At 38.8% G+C, this 12,599-nt stretch overlaps 1 protein-coding gene across 2 annotated transcripts in view; it reads left to right on the top strand.

The window, feature by feature from the left end:
• ccdc85cb (coiled-coil domain containing 85C, b) overlaps positions 1-12,599 on the top strand; it is a 49,076-nt gene that overhangs the window by 6,016 nt on the left and 30,461 nt on the right. The gene's annotated exons all lie outside the window — the stretch shown is intronic.

Genomic DNA, 12,599 nt, shown 5'->3' with positions numbered 1-12,599 from the left:
ATACGTACGCAACCCAGGCAACGATTAGTTCTGTGAAACAAAACAAACCAATGTTACACCGTGTCTACACCGGACGCGAGTGGCGCAGCGCAACAAAATACTATAGAACTCATTATAATCAGTGATGCTGTCTACACTATATGCGACGCGACACGACAAATCCCCGACAGAAAACTGCTGCTGCGTTCTATTTATGACGTATTGACACAAATTTTGACACCGATTTTCAACGGTCGCTTTGTCGTGTCCAGTGTAAACAGAATTTAACTGTTACGGTGCGGCGTGACAGCTATCGCGTCCGGTGTAGACACGGTGTTACTCACCTATCGAGAAGAAACAAAGCACCCTCTGCGTCCAATCGCAGGCCTTCCACTCCTTGAGTTCTCTCCAGCGCTGGAAAGCTGATCCAATATTTACACGGGTCCTACTTCTTGCCTTATCGTAAGCCTTCTTTTGTTCCGCAGACATTTTCCGCTTTTGTTTTTTATCCGCCATCTCTATCTTTCTGTCGCTCGGCTCGGCTAATGTCCGTCCTGTGCACTGAGCGCTCACTCCTCCACATCATGAGTAGACACGCCCCTTACTGCTGATTGGCTACAAGTTTGTTTTGGTACTCGGCCCGACTCAGTTTTCTAAAGCGTTTTTGAAAAAATACATACCCCACCTTTAATGCAATTCAATCAGTCTACAGTTTAATGTTGCAACACAAAAATGTTTAGTACTATATAAGTTATATGTGCATAAACTGTAATGTTACTCCTTTACGTTGCAGTTAGGCTGATTTGTAACTTATGCACATATTAATACAAAATTTGATGTAGAAACAATTTTCATTCAATTAACACTAGCACATTGAATTAAATGTGCAATAGTATTTTTTGTAAAACATGATCCAATAATCTAAACCCAACCCAAAAAATTACAGAGTGCTAAATAAATAAGTAAATAAATAAATGAATTAATAGTTGAAACAATTAAATCAAGATATAGCATTTTATTGACAGGTTTGATCAGATTTCCACTCTGAAAAACTCTTCATGGCTTGTGCACAGAGCATGGTGGTCTACTTTGAGCTTGTCCGATCAATGAAATGAATTTTATCATGGTTAAATCCCCTGGGGTCAATGTGTGGCCTGGATTCAATATGTGGTGCAGTGTCATTTAATAAGACAGTCCAAGTTGAGCGCATAGATGTTCGGAGTGTGTATCTTCATTCCACAGGGATTCCTCAGACCTGCTAACAGCCGTATAGGAAGCTGATAAGTGAGTGAAGTGGGACCTGTGGAGGTATTTGCTGACACATTGGCTAGTGGTAAGGCAAACAGAGAGTGGATGGGTTGGGGAGAAGGTGTGTGTATGAGGTCCCCTGCTCTCTTTCCTCCTTAAGGGGTCTCATCAATCAGTCGAGCCGTTGGCCGTCCCAATGCACAGATGGTGCTGCGGTAATCATCAGAGACAGGTTCATATTTCATGGCAATGTTCGATCCCAAGCTGTGTTGCACAACTGCTCACAACTCTATGGTTTCAAGAGTTGAAGCCTTTACACAGACAGGAAGTAGTTGCTAGCATATTCTAACACTGGTTTCTGTGGGCTACATATTTGAAATGATCTACATTTTGATTGTAATTCAGATTTTGAAAGTAAAACAAGATTCTGTGAAGCACTGTCCTACAAGTGTCCTGTTGATCATCATGCACTTTTGTCTTTTTCCAAATAATAGAGTGCTCTGTTTTTAATTCCAAAATGCGGATGAGAATAGGCATTCTCTGGAATTTTAAAATAGTTTTTACAATTGCAGTTTGCAGTGTGCAGTGACAAATAAAATAGGTCTGTCGTTAACTTTCTGTTTTGAAACATTCCTACCTCAAATATGAATTTTGAAAACATTGTTTGGTTAAAAAAACATACTTTGCTAATAAGAACTACAAATGCCAAAGAAGTTTATGTACTTGACAAATCAAAGTTGTAGGAATTACATTTTATAAATAAAAAAAATCAGGAATTATTCATTTTGGACCATAAGGGAACATGTTTTAAGAAAGTAATTCAGACAATGTTAAGTTATTTGTTTATGTTTGTGTTCAACAGTCGTGAATTCCATATGCCTAAACTCGCCTAAAATGCCTAAAATTTTACCATGGTAACTAGTGTTTCCATCAAAATGTCACAGTTATTGGATTTTCTGTTGCTGTTTCCCTAATTTCTGTTTATTAACTTCATTTAATTGAATTATTAATTTAATAGTAGTAGTTATTAGGGGTTCAAGCACATAGTGCTGAAACCCTATTGTAGTTGTAAAGATTTTTATTCTTCTTCCCTAAAACTGATCGTGCAGACCAAACCGTAAGGACTAGAGAGCTGAAACTTGGTCAGATGGTAGTAGTATTGCTTGCTACTCAGATCCAAAGACTCGCCCCAATCAAACAAAAATTTCAGACATTTTTGGTAATAGCTCATAAACCATTTGTCATAGACTCAAGTCTTATATCTTTGGAATCCTTGGGTCAAACCAAACAAATCTGTTTCCGGCAGATTTTTTTTTTTTGCTGGAAATCTATTTTTTTCCGCCATTTTGGATTTTCTGAAAAATCTACTTTTTCAAACTCCTCATAGGCCGTGTGTCCGATTCACTCGAAACTTGACATGCATCATCTATATGCAATTTTGATTAGTGATTCACGCTTGCAACAGGATGCCAAAACGTTTGAAGTAGGCGGGGCCACTTTTACTAAAATGGCTGTAACTCTTGAATGGAATGAGATTTTCGCCAAACTCAGAACGCATATGAATGCGCTCGATCTTTGGCCAAATTACAAAAATTGGGGAGTTTGACCTCTTGGTGGCGCTATAACAGGAAAAAGCATGAAAATGGTTGTAACTACTGTAATCACTATTTTTTCAAAAGTGATAAATCATTAAATAATATTTGTAGTGATTTTATTTATGATTTTTTGGGGTCATTTCATCTTAAAATATCTTTAATTGCTCAAGGTTCTTAAAATGCTTGAACCCCGGTAATTGCTGCTTGCAGCTATATTTATTATTATTGTTTTATTGTTCCTAATTTTCTACACATACTTGGTTATTTTGGGTTGTTGTTTTTTTAATTCACTGTTATTGTAAATTATCTATTTTAGGTCATATCAATTAGATGAAAACACAGCAACTACAGTTATTAGCAATAAAGGGGAAACAATGGGTGCTTTATACCCATATATTCCAATTTGAGCATGAAACAAAAAGACAGATCAAAGGTAGAAAATGGCAATGGGATGGGTGCACAGAGGGGGTATTATCTGACCAGTGGGGGTCCATCTGTTCTGAGACTCTAGGGAGATAAATGAAGACAGGCAATCTTGTTGCATCTAGCATGTAAGTTATTGTGTAACGTCTGAATGGATGTGGGAATCTGGATATCATTGGCTAATGGGATTCCCATGATAACATAATCTTGGTCTCAAATTTGATTTCAGTTTAAAATTCTGCCAAATTAAATTTAAGCAGCAAATGTCTACATCTCGTAAATACCTGATGGCATCCTACAGCTTTAGAAATGCAATTAGGGCTGTACAAGTAATCAAAAACTAAATTCCTGGTGTGGTTATTAAACCACAAAAGCATATCTAGGAAGCAACTTTAAATTATTTATCCAAATGTTAGTCATATTGCAATTCAAATCAGTTTTTTAAATGCAGTGCTAGAAGTAATTTGGCAGTTATCTGAGTTGATGTGTTATGACTGATACTTGGTTTATTCTGATAGATTAGGTTTAATCCTAGCATGTAGCATATGCCAGTAATGGCTGAGTTTAAGGATGCAGATTTTAAAGATGCTGTTTTTCACACAGATTTTTTAAAAAGTGCAAAGAAGTAATTGAAATTTTAAAGTCTACTTGGTTATTTTTCATAAAATAATCTCTTTTTGTCTGTCTGTGGACGTATGTTCCTGAGATACCTCATGAGGGATGTTTCACCTTACATCAGTGGGTTGTAAAATCACAGAATCCAGTGTAAGAATGAGGGCAGTGACCCAATGAGGGTCAAAGTGAACCTGTTAAACTTGCTCAGCCAGTTCTTTACAACTCAATCATTTGCCAAGCCCACAGAATGCATCTTAGTGTCATGACGCTGTATAACATTCATGGAATTTCAGATTCTAAACTTTAATTCGTTGACCAGATCATTTTCATCTTTTTATTCTTTTCTATTACTTTTAAAGCAGGGGTATCCAACCCTGTTCCTGGAAGGCCATGTTACTGAAGATTTTAGGTTTAACTGTAATTAAACACACTTGATCGAGCTAATCAAGGTCTTTAGGATCACTAGAAACTTCCAGCCAGATGTGTTGCAAGAATGTGGCCTACCAGGAACAAGATTGGACACCCCTTAAATATTTCATAAGTTCAAATATTGCATTACCATATAACTTGAGAGAGTTCTTTAGTCAGGCTTGTTTCTATTATATTCTACAAGTTTAAAGGGTGTGCCACTCTGCTGACCAGCGTAGGAAGTGTTGCTCTTTTAAAACTTGTTTTTCTGGTATGCACAAGACGAATGAATCACAACATGGTATTCTTAAACAAAACTTCCTATGTGTGCTGTCAGAGCATGTAGGACGTTAATGAATCCATGGCAGATTTAAAGGGCAAAGAAAATGCAACAAGAGACCATATTCTACACTTTATGTGTGGCTTGGCAACAGTGTCAGGTCTTGGTTGTTTGGCCCAGGAGAGCAGGCATGAGATGGCACACAGAAACTCTGGCCGTCTGTCACGCAATCCCACATTCCTTATTAAACAATAGTGAGTCCTTTCTCAACAACCTGAATAAAGGGACATGAGTAAGACTCACACATTGAACTCCACGTGAGATGATACAAATTGAGATAAGACAAGCGTATAGTTTGAATAACCATTGGTCTGCTCTCTCAGTCAATAGTATAGTATGTCTGTAAATGTTCTGTGTGAAACTCATTAGCTTGAGTTGAGTCCAGTCCTTGAGTTGGCAACACTGAGCGCTGAGTTTTCAGATTTTATTTGTAGGTTTATAAAAAAAAATTAACAGAAGTGGTTTTATTAAGCTTTTTTATTAGCTGTAGCACTGACAGCATGCTGTGCTTCAGCTGTTAAACCGTTGACATAGTATATGGGAAAAAATAGTCATTTGCTCACCCTGCTGTCCCAAATTTTTCTTTCCTCAGATGAACACAAACAAAGATTTGAAAAATAATTTCTGTTATCATCTCTGTGAGTTCATATAATGCAGAAAGTGAATGTAATAAAGTGTATGGTCCGCCAAAGTCGATGCTTCAAAAACCTGCGTCTGACAGTTGGAAGTGATGATTTATGGTTTAAAAAGTTTAAAATATTTGTGCTGTTCTCACACATATTTCTCTTCACAAGACATTGATTTATCAACTGGAGTAGGGATGTCATGATGAGGAAATTTTCACAGCGGTATAAACTTGCGACAAAAATGGGTATTACTGATAACTGTTAATGTCACGATACCAAAAATCTAGTAGTTGGTACCGATACCACTAAAAGTACACAATACTCAATACCAAATCAATACCACGAGAAAAAATAACAATAGGCCATAACATTAACTCCTTTACAGTATTTTACATTACAAAAACACAACATTAGTGGCACTTGGCCTTCAAAATAATACACACACACACGCACACACACCTATAATCTGAATACAAGCATTAGTTTAAATTCACTGACATACTGGCAGGCTGAAAATATTTTTTAAAACCATTAACATAAACCAGCAACCTAGTTTTCCCAGGAGGTCTCCCATCCAGGTACTGACCAGGCTCAACCCTGCTACATTATCTTAATAATGATAATCCGCGGACAGATACACAACGAATGAACAAGCTGTAAGCTGTCAGTAACGTTGTGTGTGCGTGATCATGCGCAGCGCTCATGCTTTCAGAGCTGCGCACTCTCATTTAAATCTCACACAATCATATTCATATATCTTCGCCATTCTGTGTGCTTGTAGGCATTTTTTCTTCTTCTTTACCCTTTGAGGACCGACTGAAACACTTCCAGGCATATGCTCTGCCTGCCCCCGTCAGTTCCAGAAGAACTGCAGCCTCGCTAGTCGCTACCATCGGTACTTACGCTACTGAAGAAAAACAAGTACCGGCAGGGTTTTATCATTTTTAAACCGACTTGGTACCGTAGTATCGGTTCTCGTAACATCCCTACTGGTAACACTGGGAATGGGTCTTTGGAAACTTGATCGAAATTTGCGATCTTGGTTTCACGTTTTACAAGAAAAGATAACTATCTGATGCACTTACACCTTTACACCTTTCACTTTCTAAGACTAAAACAAAAACCTTAAACCTTCTCTGGTTTTAAAGGTCCTTGCACACTGAGTCCGAAATTTTCGTATGTGTTTTTTCGTTTTTTTTTCATCCTTTCCTATCAAAATGCTTGCTACGGATGCGAAAACACAGAAAATCGAACCTGGTCCACTGGAGGCAGTGTGTAAACGTGATTGACACAACGTGAGGTTGTATTTATTTTTCAATGTGTTAAAACTTTTGGACGAAAATTTCGGATTCAGTGTGCAATGTCCTTAACACCGACTAACTCAACAAAAATGCATGGTTTTTGAAGCATCAACTTTGAGGGACACATCCACCTGCATTATATGGACTCACATAGATGGAGCAGTTTTCTAAAAATCTTTGTGGTCATGTGAAAAAGTGAGAAACAATAAGTCATACACGTCTGGGACAGCATGAGAGTGAGTAAATGAGGAGACAATTTTCATTTGTGGATAGAGCAACCCCTGAAATGTTTAAAATAGTTCAACTTAAAAAAATGCATCTCAGGAGCCCTGAGTTCTGTTCCATTCTAGTTGTTTTTCAACACAAGAACATGTCTTCTTCTCATGTGACTGTCCCTAAAGAAACGTGTCTAATTGCAGGTCAGGTGAACCCAAAACCAGTCTTATAATTCTTATTTGGGGTTTCCTAAAAACCAACTAGCCATTCAGGCTACTCACCGCTTATGGATTGTGAAAATAGTTTTGCATATCCATATTTTTTGCCACCTCCACAAGCAGTGTTTGTGACTGGAGCTTGCAGAGCCATTTGCAGCATTAATCTAGGCTTTGTCCAGGTGGGAATGCATTGATTATTCATTTATTTATTGCCGGCTAATGAAGTAATGAAGTTGTAAATGAAGCCACCAGGTGGCACATTGGCAGGGTACTAGCTGCTCCAAAGAACACAATCAGCAATCCTATTCTGTTGATGCAAACTGTGACCTTCATATTGTGTCAGGCAAACTTAACTAAAGTGTCCCCAATGTCATGACAGGCCAATTTGGAGGGAGATTTTCCTGTGAGTGTCAGCCGTTTTCTGCAATCTGCCAGGAGAGGGTATTCTCTAAACAAATTCACACAGTGTGTCTCAGTCTTTCACCTTTGACATTTTGTCCCAGTGTCCCATAAGTTATTCTGATGACTTTGTCCAAATTGTGGCGTGTAATTGCTTGGACCTTTTTTCCTAACATCTGTATTATTCTCGATGAAAAACTTTGTCTTCATTAACTCACCCTCTTTAAGTTCTTTTCGGGATTCATGAAATCGGTCATAAATATCCTGATTTTGACTTCATTCATTCGTCCCACGTACATAACGTAATTCCTACACAATGTTTATCACGTAAATATGGAGATAATAAAAATGAGATTGGAGGAATAATCTTTGTGTTCTCTTGCAAAACTTTTGCATTCTCCTGAGAAAGTTTGTGTTTGCTTGTAAAACATTTGTATTGGAAATAAGATGAGGTCTGAGGAGAAAACTATATTTCAGTGCTTTTGCAAGTGGACACACACAAACGCAGTGTTTTTGCGAGAGAATGTGAAAGTGTTGAATCATAATTTTCCTCCAAATCTTATATTTTTCCATCACCATTCCATCTTTTCATGCAGCGCATGTCCCCTTAGGGCAGGGGTGTCCAAACTCGGTCCTGGAGGGCTGGTGTCCTGCAGAGTTTAGCTCCAACTTGCTTCAGCACACCTGCCTGGAAGTTTCTAGTATGCCTAGTAAGACCTTGATACGCTGGTTCAGGTGTGTTTAATTGGGGTAGGAGCTTAACTCTGCAGGACACCAGCCCTCCAGGAGCAGGATTGGACACCCCTGCCTTGGGGGCTCCATACCTAAAGTCCCCAAAATGGATCTTCATATTTCCTCTTGTTTTTGAATAATTGGGGACTGCCTTTTCATTGCTATAAAGAAGTGGACCATCTCGAAGCCTGAATGCACTTGACATTTCTGCATGCAAAAGGAAAACCTTCTGAGCTGGGTTAAAATGCCTGTCCTGTAGACTTTTACTCCTGATGGGTCTTATACCTTTTCTTTCACACCATTCGGATGGGACTCTAACGTCTCAGTCCTCATGTGAGGACAGGATTGGAGGAGTGTGTGTCCTTACCAGTTCAACAGCGGTCTTATTTTGCAGCGCTTTCTGCAGAATTGTGGAACCGCTGAATTGGTTTTGGTTTTTTAAACCAAATGTTTTTTTAGGGTTTCTTCCCTAAAATATGACCTTTCCTTAATGCCTAAGCATCCTGCTTAGAAACCGGCCAAGCCACTGTTTATAGTTTGGAAAATTTATAAATTGCTTGTCATCAAATTTTCTTGACCACTGTCTTGCTGTGGTTTATCCTGAATTCAGTCCCCAGCAGTCTGAAAAGCTTATCTAAAAGCCAAGTGGTTTTACAAAGTGTATTCATGAAAGAACAGCATCTCTGATTATGCTCTTAAGCTATCTTAAGCCCTAAACACACTGCACGACTTTCAGCTGTCCCAGACGAAAGCTTGGCATCGTGAAACGATCGGGGCAATTTCTGTGATCGTGGCTCCTAATCGGTGGTCCTGTGTTGTACAGTGAGAGAGGTTCAAAGATGGCCTTGTAGGGCTGCATGATTAATCGAATGCGATTGTCATGCACAATTTGTTAGTAATGCCGGTTCAGTAATCAGCAGGAAATCATCATCACGTGCTTTCAGATGGAGCAGAAGCAGATTTACTACACAGAGCCGTAGTTCACTGACAAGTTACGCAAAAAAATCGCAGACGATTTTATTGCGCGATTCTGAAATCGAAGAAATCGTTCGCGATAATGACAGCTGTATAAGCTGAATAAGGCACGCAACATATTTCATAGTATTTAAGCAGTGATAAAGGCATTGCATTATAAATATACTTTATTTTAATGAAAATTAACACAATAATAATGAGAACTCCGATAAACCGTATATTGCCGTAGTTGTGTGTTTATTAGTCACGTTGAATCAATGAAAGCAGTTGAATCTTCTGTTTATTCAGCTGCAGCGATAGGCATTTCCTGGATTACTTCTTCGGGGCATATTTGGAGTTTCAGCGTGAGAGCGCCCTCTGGCCTTCGGATGGAGATTTACTGCTGATCACAGAACCGTGCTTCACTGAAAGATACGCATGACAATCGCAGCTTCTGTCGAATCGCGATCTCGATTCCATTTCGATTTATCGTGCAGCCCTATGGCCTTGTCACGATCTTCGACCAAAGATAGCCTACGATACAGTATGATCATCGCACAGTGTGTTAGCTGCTACGATTCACGTTTACTGACCAACCAGTAAAAATGCGACATGAAATCAACGCGACGTGGCACTAAAACATAAAACTGCTTACCTCAAGCTCTTATGCCTTCCTTTTTCGCCGCTTCCACTTTTTTTCAGCACAAAAAAAATACAACTGCTAAAGTGTGATTTATCATGCTCTTTTTGTTTACTACTAGCGCATGCTGATGACGTTTTATTATTCTATAGGAACGTACGTCGTAGCGTATGAGTCGATAGGTGTCATCATCGTATGGTCTACACACGTCGTACCCAAGTTTATTAGATCCATGTCGCACAGTGTGACATGCAGTGATCTTATAGGATTGCTAAAATCGTGCAGTGTGTTTTGGGCTTTACACTGCTTCTGCTCTTGAGTGCTCTTAGGTTTTTAGCCATGCAGCAACATTCCACACTCTAAAAAATGCTGGGTTAAATACAACCCAGTGCTGGGTAAAATAGGGAGAAACCCAGCAATTGGGTTGTTTTGACCCAGCGGTTGGGTTACTACCCAGAAGGTTGGGTTAAACATTTAAACCGACCGCTGGGTCAAAACAGCCCAATTGCTGGGTTTGTCCCTATTTTACCCAGCACTGGGTTATATTTAACCCAGCATTTTTTAGAGTGCAGGAGCATTCCACACTAAAGGAGCTGTGAGACAGACAGACCTTTATAAATAAATTAAAGAGAAGATATATAAATATATCCTTTTTTGTCTTGCAAGGAACATCCATATCAGATTAGATAAAGCTGTTTATTATCAGCTATTAACTCAATAAGTTGATTCTGTCCTCTTTGCAGTAAGGTTCGGTTAAATCTCTGAAAAAAATGATACTATGACAAGTATTTTCAGTTCACATGAGGTGAATCCTCATCTCTATTTTCTAGGGTTTGTTTGTTCTGTTTTTGATGAACTTGGACAATTTATATGTAATACTTTTATCAAATATTTTAACCCTCTACTAGTGCAGGATTTTATTTTATTTTATTATTTTTTGTGAAAACCTTTTTACCTAAACTTAACTGAGACACAACATGAAATAGTTTTGTGCTAGTAAAATCACTTTGCATAAGCATTTAAAATTAACTAGTGAAGAAAAAAAAGATTTAACTTATAAGAAATGGCGACCGACCAGTCAGAGGACCAAAGATATAGGCCTATGCTTTCTCTTATATTTTGAGATTTTAACCTAAAATATTGCTGTTCATTTTAAATAAGACAATTGAAATATTGTACCAACTGTACATTTAATTAATGCTTTGAATAAAATGTAAAGTAAAAACAACAAAAAAGTTTACTTTTATTATATATCTAATATATGTGTGCAAAATAGGGTGAAGTACAAAAAAAAAAATCTGCAATCAAGTAATCAGAAGTCTGTTTTTTCAAACAGCTTTAGTCAAGTAGCTTACAAACCAGAGAAATATCTGAGCAGATTAAGCTCTAGATGCATTTCTGGAATAAAGTGAAACCCTCCAGCATCAGTCTCCTGTTGCTAGGATACCATTTTTTGTGTTTTTGGAGTGTGCGCTATCCTCTCCTGTGGTATTGTCACTTTGCTATTTTTTTACTTCAAAGGAGATCAAGGCTCGTTTAAAAAAAAAACGCCATCAGTCCCTCGTTCACCAATGAATGAATAGAACAACAGTTGTCTCTCAAACGAAAGTACATTTCTTGCTAGAAAGAAGCCTGAAAACAACACTGCAGCACATGTCAGATGTCTTTTCGCAGAAACTGTCCTTACACCAGGGACACTGTCCCTGCTGTTCTGAATACTAGGGATGAGGATGTTACGTAACCCACACTAATTGGGAAAATCGTGAATCCGGTGGAAGATATCACCACTGGTTAAGCTTTGAGTTTTGAGGGGGTTTTTTTCACCACAGATGTGTCAGTCAGGGCTCTGCAAAAACTGCACCGAAGCCGTTTCCATCAGATGAAGCCAGAGCTTGCCCTGAGGTCTCTGCATTGCGGTTTCATCTCTGGCTCCATCAGCGCCCAGTGGGACCAGTGAACTCTCGGTGGTCAGAGATTATACAGGACACTGGTTCAGTGGTAGGTACTGAGATGGGCAAGAATGCATTTGAATATGACCTCAGGTTTCTGGGGGAACTCACAGACAGGTCTTGAAATGTCACATGAATCTGATGTAGGGAAGAGCCATGCAAAATTCACACTTCTGCTATCCCACAAGGAGACCGCAGAAGTCATACTATTGCATGCACATGCACTTTTATGTTCCGATAGACCTTCAGCCCTTATGGAAAGACATGGCTTGGAGAGCGAAGCTGGTATGGCTGTGGTTCATTAGCATGTTGAAGTAATGTTTTTCCAGGGTCAGTTGCATAATATGCGGGAAGATAATAACAAGGAGCCCTGACCATAGAAGCATAAACATAGGCGCCGTTAAATATGCCCAAGCCAAGGCCATATAGGTTTATGATTGTTTTGTAATATAGACTTTAATACTTCATTGTAGAAAAATGTTTATGACTTCGAATTCTTTGAAAAGATTGCGGATTGTGTAAAAGACACACCCTCCAAATAAAACTAAATTGACATAGGCCAGCATGAAATCAGCACTTCATCAAAACGGATCTGTAGTTTTTGCTTTCAGTAAAACAAATGTAGTGGATAGGCAGGTGATTTCTTGAGTTTACATAATTGAGGTTTCATATTACAATGTTCAACAAAAGGCCATGTCTGGTTGTTCAGATCTTACGTGGTATGCTAGATATGCCGGTATATCATGCAGACTGATTAAGGCCCAATCCCAATTCTATTTTATACCCCTTCCCCTTCCCCTACCCCTCCGCCTACCCCTTCCCCTTGTCCCTTGAAACAGAGTGTCAAGGGGTAGGGGTGAAAATATTCCCCTAAGAATTGGGACACCACTACTATGCCGTCACACGTCATCATACGTCGTCTAGCTCCTACAATACACACACCTATACTGGTGTGC

This window comes from Sinocyclocheilus rhinocerous, unplaced genomic scaffold, assembly GCF_001515625.1.
Source record: "Sinocyclocheilus rhinocerous isolate Xijiao unplaced genomic scaffold, SAMN03320098_v1.1 scaffold769, whole genome shotgun sequence".
Classification (NCBI taxonomy): domain Eukaryota; kingdom Metazoa; phylum Chordata; class Actinopteri; order Cypriniformes; family Cyprinidae; genus Sinocyclocheilus; species Sinocyclocheilus rhinocerous.
Note: the sequence above shows the minus strand (reverse complement) of the source record. Positions and strands in the feature narration are given on the sequence as shown.